Genomic DNA, 12420 nt, shown 5'->3' on the forward strand with positions numbered 1-12420 from the left:
AGAAATGTCACTTTATGGTGACTGAAGGAATTGTCCTTGGGCACAAAATTTCAAGCAGGGGAATAGAGGTGGATAAGGCAAAGGTAGAGGTAATTGAAAAATTACCACCACCTGCCAATGTTAAGGCAATCAGAAGCTTTCTGGGGCATGCAGGATTCTACAGAAGGTTTATCAAGGATTTTTCAAAAATTGCTAAACCTCTGAGTAACCTGTTAGCTGCTGACACACCATTTGTGTTTGACACACAGTGTTTGCAGGCATTTGAGACCCTGAAAGCTAAACTGGTCACAGCACCAGTCATCTCTGCACCAGATTGGGCATTACCATTTGAATTGATGTGTGATGCCAGTGATCATGCCATTGGTGCAGTGTTGGGACAGAGGCATAACAAACTTCTGCATGTCATTTATTATGCTAGCCGTGTTCTAAATGATGCACAGAAGAATTACACAACCACAGAAAAAGATTACTTGCAGTGGTCTATGCCATTGACAAGTTTAGATCCTACTTAGTGGGATCAAAGGTGATTGTGTACACTGACCATGCTGCTCTTAAATACTTACTCACAAAGCAGGATTCCAAACCCAGGCTTATCAGATGGGTGTTGCTTCTGCAAGAGTTTGATATAGAAATAAGAGACAGAAAAGGGACAGAGAATCAAGTAGCTGATCATCTGTCCAGAATAGAACCAGTAGCTGGGGCGTCCCTCCCTTCTACTGAGATCTCTGAGACCTTCCCAGATGAGCAACTCTTTGCCATTCAGGAAGCTCCATGGTTTGCAGATATTGCAAACTATAAAGCTGTGAGGTTCATACCCAAAGAGTACAGTTATGTGCAGAGAAAGAAACTAATTTCAGATGCCAAGTACTACCTTTGGGATGAACCATATCTCTTTAAGAGATGTGCTGACGGAGTGATCCGCAGGTGTGTACCCAGAGAGGAAGCACGAAGGATCCTATGGCACTGCCATGGATCACAGTATGGAGGACATTTTGGAAGTGAGCGAACAGCCACTAAAGTTCTCCAGTGCGGCTTCTACTGGCCTACTCTCTATAAAGACTCCCGAGAGTTTGTGCGTAACTGTGACAGTTGCCAAAGAGTTGGTAACCTGCCTCACGGATATGCCATGCCTCAACAAGGAATACTAGAGATAGAATTGTTTGATGTATGGGGAATTGATTTCATGGGGCCATTCCCACCATCATACTCAAACACTTACATTCTGGTGGCAGTGGATTATGTATCTAAATGGGTAGAAGCAATTGCTACACCCACTAATGATACCAAGACTGTGCTGAAATTCCTCCAGAAAAACATTTTCAGCAGGTTTGGCGCCCCCAGAGTGCTAATCAGTGATGGGGGCACTCATTTCGGCAATAAACAGCTGTACTCTGCTATGGTTAGATATGGAATCAGCCATAAAGTGGCAACTCCGTATCATCCACAGACAAATGGGCAAGCTGAAGTCTCTAACAGAGAGCTAAAAAGAATCCTGGAACGGACTGTAATGGCCCGAAGAAAGGATTGGGCAAAGAGCTTGGATGATGCTCTGTGGGCATACAGAACAGCATTCAAGACTCCTATAGGAACCTCTCCATACCAATTGGTGTATGGGAAGGCCTGTCATTTGCCTGTGGAACTGGAACATAAAGCCTACTGGGCAACCAGATTCCTAAACATGGATGCACAGTTAGCTGGTGAGAAAAGACTGCTCCAGCTAAATGAGCTAGAGGAGTTCAGACTCAATGCCTTTGAAAATGCAAAAATTTATAAGGAAAAGGCAAAGAAGTGGCATGACAAGAGATTGTCAACCAGAGTCTTTGAGCCAGGACAGAAAGTTCTGCTCTTCAACTCCAGGCTCAAACTGTTTCCAGGAAAACTCAAGTCCCGGTGGAGGGGTCCGTATGTGATTACAGGAGTATCACCATATGGATATGTTGAGCTTCAGGATATTGATTCTGACAAGAAGTTCATTGTTAATGGACAGAGGATCAAACACTATCTTGAAGGAAATTTTGAGCAGGAATGCTCAAAACTGAGACTTGAGTGATTCTCAGTGAAAGTCCAGCTAAAGACAGTAAAGAAGCGCTTGCTGGGAGGCAACCCAGTCATTAGGAAGTTGTATGATTAGTTCTTACAGAGGCAAGTATCAAAAATGAAGGAATTCACAGAGTTACAGAAGGATTCAGCTCAAAAAGCAGAGAAAATGAGCTTACTGGCGAAAAAAAACGCCAGTAAGGGGCATTTTGGGCGTTAAACGCCAGAATGGGTACCATTCTGGGCGTTTAACGCCAGGAATGGTGCCATTTTGGGCGTTAAACGCCAGAATGGGCACCATTCTGGGCGTTTAACGCCAGGTGTGCAGCATCCTGGGCGTTTTAGAAAAACGCCCAGTGAGGAAGAATTTCTGGCGTTTAACGCCAGCCAGGGTACCTGGCTGGGCGTTAAACGCCCAAGTGGGGGCAACAGATGGGCGTTAAACGCCAGAATGGGTGCCATTCTGGGCGTTTAACGCCAGCTTGGTGGGGGACCACAATTTTGTTTTCAAATCAGATTTTTTCAAACTTTCCTTTTCTCACCCATACTTTTCTACAAAATCACACTTCAATCATTCATCATTCACTTTCAAATCTTCAAAAATCAAAACCATTCTTCAAATCTATTTCAAAATAATCTCAAATCTTCTTCAAAACTCACCCTTTTCTCAAATATTTTCATATCTTTTCAATTTCCTTTCAAATCTCTCTTTTGTTTTCGAAATTCTACTCCCCCCACTCTATAAATGAACGTTCCTCACCCCTCCTTCCTCACACCATTCGAATTTTCTCCCCCTCTCTCTCTCTTATCTTCTTTCTTTTCTTTTTGCTTGAGGACAAGCAAAACCTCTAAGTTTGGTGTGCTTTTCCGTGATCACTAAGCCAAGATTCATCAATATCATGGCTCCCAAGGGAAAACAAACCAACTCAAGAGGAAAGAAAGAGACTAATCCAAAGAATCTTTGGAATGAAGAGAAGTTCTTAACCAAAGAACATGAAGACCATTTCCACAAAATAATGGGTCTGAGGTCAGTGATCCCGGAAGTTAAATTTGATCTGAAAGAAGATGAATATCCGGAGATCCAAGAGCAAATTCGAAACAGAGGTTGGGAAGTTCTGACCAATCCTGAGACAAAGGTTGGAAGGAACATGGTTCAGGAATTCTACTCAAATCTGTGGCTAACAGATAAGCAGAGAATGACTGGAACTGCTTACCATACCCATAGAACCATGGTCAGAGGGAAAGTTATATACTTCTATCTGGACAAAATAAGAGAAATATTCAAACTACCTCAACTACAAGATGATCCTGATTCCTTCAATAGGAGGATGGTGAGAGTAGATAAAGGGTTGGATCAAGTTCTAGAGGACATATGCCTCCCTGGAACTAAGTGGATAACCAACTCTAAGGGTGTCCCAAACCAACTCAAGAGGGGAGACCTCAAGCCAATTGCAAGAGGTTGGCTAGACTTTATTGGGCGTTCCATACTGCCCACTAGCAACCGTTCTGAGGTCACCATCAAGAGAGCAGTGATGATTCATTGCATTATGCTTGGAAAAGAGGTGGAGGTTCATCATCTGATTGCCTGTGAGATCTACACAATTGCAAATAGGAATTCCACTGTAACCAAATTGGCTTACCCAAGCTTGATCTCCTTGCTCTGTAAAGAGGCTGGGGTGAAGATAGAAGAAGATGAATTCATACCCATTGAACATCCAATCACCAAGAAGACAATGGAAGGAGCAAGAGAAGCAGGGGCGTGAAATCCAAGAGATGAAACGCCAAAAGCTCTCCTCTCAAGCTGAGGGAGCATCCACTTCTCAAAATCAAGGTTGTTGAGTTCTAACTCTGTGAAAACCTCTATATTTGAGTCTTGTTCTTAGTTCATAATTAATAAAATTTAAGTTTATGCCTTAAAGCTATGAATGTCCTATGAATCCATCACCTCTCTTAAAAGAAAAATGCTTTAATCACAAAAGAACAAGAAGTACAGGATTTCGAAATTTATCTCTGAAACTAGTTGAATTAGTTTGATGTGGTGACAATACTTTTTGTTTTCTGAATGAATGCTTGAACAGTGCATATGTCTTTTGAATTTGTTGTTTTAAGAATGTTAAAATTGTTGGCTCTTGAAAGAATGAGGAGAAAGAGAACTGTTATTGAGGATCTGAAAAATCATCAAATTGATTCTTGAAGCAAGAAAAGCAGTGAAAAAAAAAATTCGAAAAAAAAAAAAGAAAGAAAAAGAAAAAAAAAGAGAAGGAAATAAAGTTGTGATCCAAAGCAACAAGAGTGTGCTTAAGAACCCTGGATACCTCTAATTGGGGACTTTAGCAAAGCTGAGTCACAATCTAAGAAGGTTCACCCAATTATGTGTCTGTGGCATGTATGTATCCGGTGGTAATACTGGAAGACAGAGTGCTTTGGGCCACAGCCAAGACTCATACACTGGCTATGTTCAAGAATCAATGTACTTAACTAGGAGAATCAATAACATTATCTGAGTTCTGAGTTCTTATAGATGCCAATCATTCTGAACTTCAAAGGATAGAGTGAGATGCCAAAACTGTTCGGAGGCAAAAAGCTACTAGTCCCGCTCATCTAATTGGAGCTGTGTTTCTTTGATATTTTGGAGTCTATAGTATATTCTCTTCTTTTTATCCTATTTTAATTTTCAGTTGCTTGGGGACAAGCAACAATTTAAGTTTGGTGTTGTGATGAGCGGATAATTTGTATGCTTTTTGGCATTGTTTTTAGTATGTTTTTAGTATCTTTTAGTTAGTTTTTAGTATATTTCTATTAGTTTTTAATTAAAATTCACTTTTCTGGACTTTACTATGAGTTTGTGTGTTTTTCTGTAATTTCAGGTATTTTCTGACTGAAATTGAGGGTCCTGAGCAAAAATATGATCCAGAGACTGAAAAGGACTGCAGATGCTGTTGGATTCTGACCTCCCTGCACTCGAAGTGGATTTTCTGGAGCTACAGAAGCCCAATTGGCGCGCTCTCAACGGCATTGGAAAGTAGACATCCTGGGCTTTCCAGCAATATATAATAGTCCATACTTTGTCCAAGATTTGATGGCCCAAACCCGCGTAGCAATCCGGCCTCAGAAATTCCAGCGTTAAACGCCGGAACTGGAATAAAAGTTGGAGTTAAACGCCCAAACTGGCATGAGAACTGGCGTTTAACTCCAGAAAAGGTCTCTACACGAATTTCCTTCATTGCTCAGCCCAAGCACACACCAAGTGGGCCAGGAAGTGGATTTTTCTGTCATTTACTCATTTCTGTAAACCTTAGGATACTAGTTTACTACTTATAGGACCTTTTTACATTGTAATCAGTACCGGATGTGACCTTATGACATTGTACACATTTTCTTCCACAGCATGAGTTTCTAAACCCCATGGTTGGGGGTGAGGAGCTCTGCTGTGTCTTGATGGATTAATGCAATTACTACTGTTTCTTATTCAATCATGCTTGCTTCCATTCTAAGATAACACTTGTTCTTAATCCGGATGAATGTGATGATCCGTGACAATCATCATCATTCTCAACCATGAACACGTGCCTGACAACCACCTCTGTTCTATCTTAGATTGAATAGTTATCTCTTGGGTTCTTTAATCGGAATCTTCGTGGTATAGGCAGGACCTGATGGCAGCATTCAAGAGAATCCGGAAGGTCTAAACCTTGTCTGTGGTATTCTGAGTAGGATTCAATGATTGAATGACTGTGACGTGCTTCAAACCTGTAACCTACTGGGCGTTAGTGACAGACGCAAAAGAGTGATTCTATTCCGGTAGGGGAGGGAACCAAACCGGTGATTGGCAGCACTGTGACAGAGTGTGTGCATTAGCTTTCACTGCGCGGATGGGAGGTAGCTGCTGACAACAGTGAGACCCTACACGAGCTTGCCATGGAAGGAGACATGCGTGTTTGATGAAGAAGACAGTAGGAAAGCAGAGATTCGGAAGATGGAGCATCTCCAAACCTCAACCTATTCTCCATTACTGCAATACAAGTAACCATTACATGTTCTTTTGCTTTTTACAATCAATCCTGATAATTTCTGATATCCTGACTAAGATTTACAAGATAACCATAGCTTGCTTCAAGCCGACAATCTCCGTGGGATCGACCCTTGCTCACGCAAGGTATTACTTGGACGACCCAGTACACTTGCTGGTTAGTTGTGCGGGATTGCAAAAGTGTTATTGCAATTTCGTGCACCACTAGCCACCACGTGCTCCAGGTGGAGACTCGATACTCTGCTAACCCTATGTCGCAAGTGTGGCCGGACACTGTGAAAATTTCGGATGAGCTCTCCCCCGTGAATATACACCAGTGAGGGTGTTGGATATAAATTATGATTTTGTTTGTGGATGACTTGAGTTGGGGATGCGCGATAGAGGGACAATCCAATGGTTTGGTACCAGGACTTGTCGGATTTGCTTTATAACCGACAGATGAGACTCATCAGGCATTAGGACAGGCATGCATCATATGCATTATATGTGGTTTGTGTGAACTGCCTAATTGACTGCATCATTACTTGCTACTTGCTTAATTGTTCTATCGGCTTCCTACTTGTGCATTTTTTTTGTTTGATATACTTGTGCTTGCGTCTGTTACTGTTGGCGGTTGGGAGGTTTATAGGGTTTGGAAAAGGGATATATAGTTAGATCGAAGATCCTTAAGTTAGTCGCCTATTTACATTTGTTATGGTTTAGTTATGTTTATACGCTTTGATTATAATCTGGAAGTTCTAGGATTGCATTTGGCTTTCCCAGGACATTACATGTTAGATATTTGGGCACTGTTACCATGCTGAGAACCTCCGGTTCTCACCCATGCAGATTTTGTGTTTTTCATATGCAGGACGTGAGGCTCCTCGCTGAGGCATGCTGGAGACTTTCTTTTGGCGGAGATCCTTGTATCTTGGAATTCTATTTTGGTTATTGTATACCTATTTAGATACTATATTCTCTACTGTATATGTATTTCGTATTTACTCCTCTTAGAGGTTATTTTGGAGAAACAGGAATTGTATGTTGTCTTTTGGGTTCTCCTTACTATATATATATATATATATATATATATATATATACTGTATGCTCAGACCGGTTATCTTCGCAAGCCGAGTCCTGAGTCTTGATATATGTATGTTGGCCCTCTTTGGTATATCTTTTAGCCTTAGCTAAATCCTTAACTACTCGTTTTACTATATCGATCGGAGTGTTGCGCTTTTAATTCCTCAGTTTTGATTTACCCACTTTTCTCCAAAGGCTCCTAGTTATGAACACTTTTCAATACTATACGTACTATATTGTATTTTTTTTTTTGAGGTCGTAATACCTCGCCACCTCTGTCTTATGGCTTAAGCATAAGAATCCGTGTGGTAGGGTGTTACATTATGGTATCAGAGCGGTTCGTTCCTGTAGAGCCTGAAGGATGAACTGACTATGCTTCTGTGCATTTTCTGTATTTGTGTTATGTGCTATTAGGATATCTGATTGATATAACTGGTATAAACGTTCATGAGCATACATTTGGGACTTTGAGCACTAGACTTTCGATATTGAGACTGATCAACTTGATATCGCTTGTTTGGTGTGTATAGGAACCAGATGGCACCTCGTGGATGCGGTCGGGGCAGTGCGAGAGGACGTACCGATACTCATGAGCCAGAATTTAATCTGAACGATCCGGTAAACTTCATGGCTGCATTGCAGAATATGGCTACTACTATGCAGGCCACCGCTAAGGCACTCGGGCAGCAGATGAATAACAATAAACATAATGGGGAAAATAGTGGAAATGGGACTCAAGGTCAGATGACGTTGGCGACCTTCCTAAAGGTTAATCCGCCAAAATTCAAGGGAACTACCAACCCGACAGAAGCTGACACTTGGTTCCAAGCTATGAAACGCGCACTGCAAGCGCAGTTAGTACCTGAGGAACAATGCATTGAGTTTGCCACTTATCTGCTCACTGGAGAAGCGTCACATTGATAGTAGGGGACTCGACGTATCATACAGTAAGGTGATGACCCTATCACCTGGGATACCTTTCAGGAGGAATTCTACAAGAAGTACTTTTTGACCTCCGCTAGGACGGCCAAGGAACTCGAACTACTGCAACTGAAGCAGGGTACGATGTCTGTATATGAGTACACGGACAAGTTTGAGGAGTTGTTTAGGTTCTCTCGTATGTGTCAAGGAGCTTGGTGGACGAAATTGTTATTCATATGTTATTCCATTTTGCAAAACTCATTGCTTTTCATTCCCTAGCAATGGCGCCAAAAACATGATGCCAATACCATGGTTCACAACTTCGTTCAACTTAACCAGCAAGTGTAATGGGTCATCCAAGTAATACCTTACGTGAGTAAGGGTCGATCCCACAGAGATTGTTGGTATGAAGCAAGCTATGGTCACCTTGTAAATCTCAGTTAGGCAGATTAAATTGGGTTATGGATTTTTGAATATTAATAATAAAAAGAAAATAAAAGGGATAGAAATAGTTATGTAAATTAATAGTGGGAATTTCAGATAAGTGTATGGAGATGTTGTGCTCCTCTTGAATCTCTACTTTCTCATTGCTTTCATCCAATCCTTCTTACTCCTTTCCATGGCAAGCTGTATGTAGGGCATCACCGTTGTCAATGGCTACATCCCATCCTCTCAGTGAAAATGGTCTTACGCTCTGTCACGGCACGGCTAATCATCTGTCGGTTCTCAATCAGGTTGGAATAGAATCCCTTGATTCTTTTGTGTTTGTCATCACGCCCAGCCTTCAGGAGTTTGAAGCTCGTCACAGTCATTCAATCCCAGAATCCTACTCGAAATACCATAGACAAGGTTTAGACTTTCCGGATCCTCATGAATGCCACCATCTATCTAACTTATACCACGAAGATTCTGTTGGGGAATCTAAGAGATATGCGCCCGGCCTAAAGTAGAACGGAAGTGGTTGTCAATCACGCACGTTTGATGAGCGGATAATTTATACGCTTTTTGGCATTGTTTTTAGGAAGTTTTTAGTAAGTTTAAGCTACTTTTAGGGATGTTTTCATTAGTTTTTATGTTAAATTCACATTTCTGGACTTTACTATGAGTTTGTGTATTTTTCTGTGATTTCAGGTAAATTCTGACTGAAATTGAGGGATTTGAGCAAAACTCTGAAAAAGGCTGACAAAAGGACTGCTGATGCTGTTGGATTCTGACCTCCCTGCACTCGAAATGGATTTTCTGGAGCTACAGAACTCCAATTGGCGCGCTCTCAACGGCGTTGGAAAGTAGACATCCAGGGCTTTCCAGCAATATATAATAGTCCATACTTTATTCGGAAATTGACGACGTAACTTGGCGTTGAACGCCAAGTACATGCTGCTGTCTGGAGTTAAACGCCAGAAAAACGTCATGATCCGGAGTTGAACGCCCAAAACACGTCATAACTCGGAGTTCAACTCCAAGAGAAGCCTCAGCTCGTGGATTGATCAAGCTCAGCCCAAACATACACCAAGTGGGCCCCGGAAGTGGATTTATGCATCAATTACTTACTCATGTAAACCCTAGGAGCTAGTTTATTATAAATAGAACTTTTTACTATCATATTATCATCCTGGATTGTATTTTGATCTAGTGATCACGTTTTGGGGGCTGGCCTCTCGGCCATGCCTGAACCTTTCACTTATGTATTTTCAACAGTGGAGTTTCTACACACCATAGATTAAGGGTGTGGAGCTCTGCTGTACCTCAAGTTTCAATGCAATTACTATTTATAATCCTATAAACTTCATTTATTCTTATTCCAAGATATTCATTCATACCCAAGAACATGATGAATGTGATGAGTTGGATAACCCTCATCATCATTCTCACTCATGAACGCGCGTGATTGACAACCACTTCCGTTCTACATGCAACAGAGCTTGAATGTGTATCTCTTAGATTCCTCAACAGAATCTTCGTGGTATAAGTTAGATAGATGGCGGCATTCATGAGAATCCGGAAAGTCTAAACCTTGTCTATGGTATTCCGAGTAGGATTCTAGGATTGAATGACTGTGACGAGCTTCAAACCTGTAACCTGCTGGGCGTTGGTGACAGACGCAAAAGAGGGATTCTATTCCAGTAGGGGAGGGAACCAACCGGTGATTGGCCGTACTGTGACAGAGTGCGTGAGCATTAGCTTTCACTGCGAGGATGGGATGTAGCCACTGACAACGGTGATGCCCTACACAAAGCTTGCCATGGAAAGGAGTAAGAAGGATTGGAAGAGAGAATAGTGAAGCAGAGTTTCAAAGAGGAGCACAGCATCTCCATACGCTTATCTGAAATTCCCACTCTTGATTTACATAAGTATTTCTATCCTTTTTATTTTCTTTTTATTATTAATTTTCGAACTTATTAAAAGCCAATTATAATCCGCCTGACTGAGATCTGCAAGGTGACCATAGCTTGCTTCATACCAACAATCTCTGTGGATTCGACCCTTACTCACGTAAGGTATTACTTGGACGACCCAGTACACTTGCTGGTTAGTTGAACGGGATTGTGAATGAACAAGAGACACAATAGTTTTTGTGTACATGATTTTACCCCATGGTTTTGTGCACCAAGTTTTTGGAGCCATTACCGGGGATTGTTTCGAATTAGAAAAGAAGGAATCACAATTTCGTCCACCAAGTTTTTGGCGCCGTTGCCGGGGATTGTTCGAGTATGGACAACTGACGGTTCATCTTGTTGCTCAGATTAGGTAATTTTTATTTTATTAAAAAAAAAAATTTTGAAAATCTTTTCAAAATCTTCTCCTTATTTTCGAAAATTATTCAAAAAAATTTTTTTACTATGCATTCTGGAGCTTCATGAAGCATGTTGAAGCCTGGCTGGCTGTAAAGCCATGTCTAAATTCTTTTGGACTGAGGCTTCCTCTTCACATGCTTGAACTATGTATTCTAAGGCTTGGCTGGCCATTGGCCATGTCTAGTGTTTTGGACCGGAGCTTTTACAAAAGCTTGGCTGGCTAGTAAGCCATGTCTAATTCCTAGACTGAAGCTTTAGACTAACATTGCATGATTCCTGGAATTCATATTAAAAATTTTTGAATTTCTTATTTTATTTTTCCTATATATTTTACGAAAAAAATAAAATAAAATACAAAAAAAATTAGAAAATCAAAAAAATCAAAAAATATTTTGTGTTTCTTGTTTGAGTCTTGTGTCAAGTCATAAGTTTGGTGTCAATTGCATGTTCATCTTTTTCTTGCATAAAATTTTTGAAAAATTCATGCATTCATAGTGTTCATCATGATCTTCAAGTTGTTCTTGATGAACTTTCTTGTTTGATCTTCATATTTTCTTGTTTTGTGTTGTATGGTGTTTTTCATATGCATTCTTGCATTCATAGAGTCTAAACATGAAAAATTTCTAAGTTTGGTGTCTTGCATGTTTTCTTTTCTTGAAAATTTTTCAAAAATATGTTCTTGATGTTCATCATGATCTTCAAAGTGTTCTTGGTGTTCATCTTGACATTCATAGTGTTCTTGCATGCATCATGTGTTTTGATCCAAAATTTTCATGCATTGAGTATTTTTAGTGTTCTACTCTCTCATCAAAAAAAAAATTCAAAAATCAAAAAATTATCTTATCTTTTTAAATCTTATCTTTTTAAAATCTTTTTCAAAAAATCATATCTTTTCCATTTTTTCATCATTTTCGAAAATTTCAAAAATCTTTTTCAAAATATTTTCAAATCTTTTTCTTATCTTTACATCATATTTCGAAAATTGCATCAAAAATTAATGTTTTGATTCAAAAATTTCAAGTTTGTTACTTTCTTGTTAAGAAAGATTCAAATTTAAGTTCTAGAATCATATCTTGTGATTTCTTGTGAGTCAAGTCATTAATTGTGATTTTAAATTCAAATCTTTTTCAAAACTAATTTCAATCTTATCTTTTCAAAAACCATATCTTGTTAAATCATATCTTTTATATCATATATTTTCAAAATTTTATCTTTTTCAAAAATTTGATTTTAAAATATCTTTTCTAACTTCTTATCCTCTTATCTTTTCAAATTTGATTTTAATATCTTCTTCAACTAACTAATTAATTTTGTTTGTTTTCTTATCTTTTCAAAACCACCTAACTACTTTCCCTCTCTAATTTTCGAAAATACCTCCCTCTTTTCAAAATTCTTTTTAATTCATTAATTGTTTCAAATTTTAGTTTATTTTCGAAAATTACTAACCCATTTTTTAAAATTATTTTCGAAAATTCTCTTCTCTTTTCTTATTTATTTAATTATTATTTACTAACTTCTCTTCACTTCTCTTCATCTAAAAATCCGAACCATTCTCCTTTCCTTATCCCCTTTCTT

Source organism: Arachis stenosperma, chromosome 9, assembly GCF_014773155.1.
Source record: "Arachis stenosperma cultivar V10309 chromosome 9, arast.V10309.gnm1.PFL2, whole genome shotgun sequence".
Classification (NCBI taxonomy): Eukaryota; Viridiplantae; Streptophyta; class Magnoliopsida; order Fabales; family Fabaceae; genus Arachis; species Arachis stenosperma.